Source organism: Bos taurus, unplaced genomic scaffold (genome assembly GCF_002263795.3).
Source record: "Bos taurus isolate L1 Dominette 01449 registration number 42190680 breed Hereford unplaced genomic scaffold, ARS-UCD2.0 Leftover_ScbfJmS_900, whole genome shotgun sequence".
NCBI classification, from domain to species: Eukaryota; Metazoa; Chordata; class Mammalia; order Artiodactyla; family Bovidae; genus Bos; species Bos taurus.
Window position 1 is genome coordinate 15426 of NW_020192187.1, and position 4630 is coordinate 20055.

The window sequence follows — 4630 nt, forward strand, 5'->3', positions numbered from 1 at the left end:
AATACAGATTGATTTCACATCAGGGTTCTTTCAGTGTCTTGAACAGCATTTGTTTTTTCATATACAGAAGACAAAACTTCATGGGTATCAACTTGTTACATAAACATGTATGAATTGTTATCTTCCGCCAGGGATCAAACCCACATCATTCCATCTCTGCATTGGTAGCAGGTTATTTTACGATGTGCCACCTGGGACTCAAATATAATTTCAAGAACCAATGCCATAGCTTTCTACTGGTTCATGGCAAAGAGGAGAAAGAAATTGGAAGAAGTATTCATAGAAGTACTCATAAGTCAAGATGACGTTATAACTGGGTACTCTAGTTGATCACATGGACACAGTCAGTTCCTCCATAATTGAGGGTACAACTGAAAAATTATTACAAATGCATGGGATGTGATATCTACATGATAAATGTGTTCCTTTTATGCTATTGCTTCAGGTGTGCCTACTTCAGCATGAAGGACTGCACTTCAAGGGATGCCTGCTATTCCAGCTCAAGCAACAGATACTAAAGTGCAGATCATTGTCCTTCTTGAAAATAATCAGCAGTTTGTCAACATATGTAACATTCCAGACAATCCTTGGGATGCAACTCTAGAAACAGGTTAGGCCCTCTTTTTTGCCAAGCCCTGCGATAAAATACAAATCAAAAAAAGAAAAATAGCATCGGTTTTGTCAGGACTTCCTCATCTTTTCTTTCTGGATGGCAGGAAGCAGACACTGAAGCCAGATGACTGCAGGATTTAATTGTGAACTAACATTGGGTGGGGTGGAAGCTCATCACTCTAGGAAGAATGTGGCTCAATTAAACAGACTTTCGTTCACTTCATGTACATAGAGTTATATAATCCTTCGTTAAGGAATTCAGTGAGTTATACTTCCTTACACCTTCACAATCTCTTGGTTTACACGAATGTCAATTCCTAGTCCAGCACTTATTACAATCAGTGGTACAGGTAGTAACAGTGCATAAATGATGATGAGCAATGACAGGAAGTTTATTTATTCTCTGTTTCAATTCTTGATTTTTTATATAATTTTTTATAATATACTTAGAGATGTGAATATTTTAGTGGCATGTATAAAGACACGTTGAGTAGTGCTATGATAACTCAGTGTTGGCACAATAATTATCATGGTTATTACGTCTTTTTCATATATTCCTTTTGAGACTCTGTTCCATTATACATTATCATAAGATATTCAATACAGTTTCCTAAACTCTACAGTAGGTCCTTGTGGTTTCTTTCATATACAGTACTATGTATTTGTTAATAACTCAATCAAAAACTGGCACACAAATATTCATAGTGACATTATTCACAATAGCTCAAAGGTAGAACCCATTCAAGTGTCCATAGGTGGGTGACTGAATATGCAACACAGGGTATATTCAAAAGCTTGAACAGTATTCTACCATACAAAAAAAATTAAATGGTGCTGCCACTGTGCAAGACATCACAGAAATTACTCCAAAACTAACACACGGAATAAATTCATAGTTCGATTCTAATTCATGCTATGTACCCAAAAGGTATGGGGAAAGGGGCTGAAAAAATGCATGCTTCTGCAGTCATAGTCACAACAGCATGATTCACAGTGGCCAACAAACAGAAGCAATCTAAGTGTCCATGGCAGCCCACTCCATAAACAAACTGTGGTAGACACGCAATGGAATATGATTCGGCCCTTCAAAGTCAGTAATTCTGACAACGCTACAATGTCGACGAACCTTATGGTCATTATAGTAAGTGAAATAAACCAGACCAAAAAAGGACAAACATTCTGTGATTCCACTAGTATGAGATATCCAAACAAGTCAAATCCAAAGCCAGAAAAAGCAGAAAGTGATCAAAGACAGTTCATGTTTCATGGACCCCAGTTTCCCTTGGGGAAACTGACTTCCTATGATATCGCCAAAACCAATTATACAAATAACTGGAAGCCATATCCAATCAAATGAATGTAGACATAATTTTACAGTTCACACCAACCTCATTCAAACTTCTCAATAAACAAAAGGCAAAACTGTATCTATGGTACCTCAGCTTTGATTAAAACTGTGTCTACAGTACCTCAGTTTTGTTAATCAAATTTAACAAAAAAAAAACTAAAGTCTATCCAAAAAGGATATAAAATATATATAACATGAACTTTAAAAAATTAGAAATTTAAACTGTGAAAAACCTTATTCACAAAACTTAAACACAAGCCACAGAAAAAATATATTTACAAAATACATATCTGATAAAGGATTGTACTACAACTATACCAAAAAATCTAAAACAAACAATCTCATTAAAAATGTATAAATCTAAACACCGGGCCTATGAAAATATAAAGATAGTAGATAAGCATATCAAAAATACTCAAATTCACATATCATTAGGAAATTACAAGCTAAAACAACACTGAAGTAACACTGCACACCTATTAGATCCAGTAAACTCATAAAAGGGGTGGGGCAGGGCTTCTCTGGTGGCTCAGTGGTAAAGAATCTGCCTGACGATGCAAGACACGCTAGTTCGATCTCTTACCCAGGAAGATCCCACATGCCACAGAGAAACATAGCTGGATTTTTCCACAGTTAAACAAGGCTCACCTGTGACCTGAATACTACACGTCTAGCACTTAGTGAACAGCTTTGAAAAAGTGTCCAGACAAAAAGTATCACAATTACACACAACAGCTCTACTTGTAATAACTAAAAACTTTCAAATATCAGGATGTCTTCAGTAGATGACTGTGTAAATAAAGTGGGATACATCCAAAGTGAAGGGGAGCAAATGCTACCCCAAAATATACCACATCAGCATGAGAATTAGTTGGACCTAATTAACTTTTTTTTTTTTAAGAGGACACATGATCATCTCTGAAACCCAAGTTCAAGACGGCTCCTCTGTGAATCACATTTACCAGAGAAATCTCATTTCAAAGGAATCCTCTGTATATACCAGATAGAAGGATGACAGACAGTCTTGTGAAACTTTTTTTTTAATCCATAGGGAAAGCTAAGACATAAATCTCTGCAACAATGATATCCTTCCTTTCCTTTGGTTTTATTTTTTAATGTTTATTTTTTTTTTTATTTGGCTGCTCCAGGTGGACCTTCGTTGAGGCAAGCCAGATATTTAGCTACAGCATGCAAACTCTTCATTGTGGCATGGGAGATCTAGTTCTCGGATCAGGGAATGAACCTGGGCCTCCTTCTTTGGGAGTGTCCAGTATTAGCCACTGGACCACCAGGAAGCCCCTGTTTTGTGTTTAGATGAAGATGGTATCTAAGGTGATCTCTTGGGCCACTTCAGTCACTGACTCAGTTTCCTGAGTTTCTCCAAAGCACGCACGAGGTACACATTATTAAACTGGTTTGCAAAACAAGGAAAGGTTGTTTACTACAATATTGTATGCTTACAAATATCTAAATGGTAAATGGCATATTATTTGGTTTTAATTACTATGGGGGAAAAAAGAATGCAGGATTCATACATGTTACAGCATGAATAAACATGAAAACAATCTTTAGTGGCAAAAAAAAATCCATATAGAAAAGGCCACCCAGATCCCATACTCACCATGTCTGCTTTAAATCCATCAAGTTTGTCCAAATAACTGAAAATCTCAGTAACACTCTAAACAAAGAAAAAACGATGAGGATGGAAAAAAAAGATAAATTCATATACTTGAACAATTGCTAAAAGTGGAAGTGGGGCTGTGGATTATATTATAATGTAGAAACCATATGATTTCCTCATGTTGGAGGTTATGTGCTGGTTCTGCAGGAGAAGGCACCCCTTTTGGATAAAATACATAAACTATTTTAGATGATGTGGCAAATGTGAGTACTTTTTCCCATTGCTAGGAGTTTTCCATACATTTGAAATTACTGGAAAGTAAATTATGTTTCAAAACAACCATGTCAATACCACAAAAGAAATTTAGAGTAGACAGGCATGAAACTTTCTTATACAGGCCAAGACTTACCCAGACGAAGTTCAAGGGAAGCTGTGATGCTCACTGCCCTTGAAGGAGTCCACATGGAATGAAGAACTACTGTGGGAAGTCTACTAGTAACCACCATGTCTTGGGTCCTCTGAATGACCTATTGCAGGAGAAACAGATTTAACAAATAAAATGTTTCACATAACTTCACAAAAAGTTGTTAGACTACATTCAGTAAAGCTGAATCATTTCAGATCAATTTACAATCATATAAAATACTATCATTTACAATCCCAATCCATATACAAAACTCAATTGCGTTTCTATACACTAATAACAATCAGAAACAAAAATTAAGAACATCCCACTTATAGTTGCATCCAAAAGAATAAAACATCTGGCAACAAACTTAATCAAGGACATAAAAGACCAGTAGTCAGAAAACTAGAAAGCACTGATAAAGAAACCAAAGAAAACACAAACAGAAAACTATTCCACGCTCACGCACAGGAACAATGAGGAATTAAAATGTCCATTCCAACAAAAGTCATCAACAAATACACTGACTGCAATCACAAAATAATATTCAATGGCATGTTTCACAGAAATAGAAATATTCCCAATATTAGACTGCTAATATTGAACGGACCTTAAACGGCCAAAAAGACTCTGAGAAAGAAGA

General features: G+C 36.0%; 1 long non-coding RNA gene across 1 annotated transcript; it reads right to left on the reverse strand.

Annotated features, from left to right (window-relative positions):
- Positions 1 to 961: 961 nt before the first annotated feature.
- LOC112445777 (uncharacterized) lies at positions 962 to 4621 on the reverse strand. Its single transcript, XR_003033786.2, has 3 exons — positions 3991 to 4621; positions 3582 to 3638; positions 962 to 3371 (listed from the first exon to the last, which is right to left on the reverse strand). It is a non-coding gene; the product is annotated as an uncharacterized lncRNA (long non-coding RNA).
- Between the last annotated feature and the right edge of the window lie 9 nt (positions 4622 to 4630).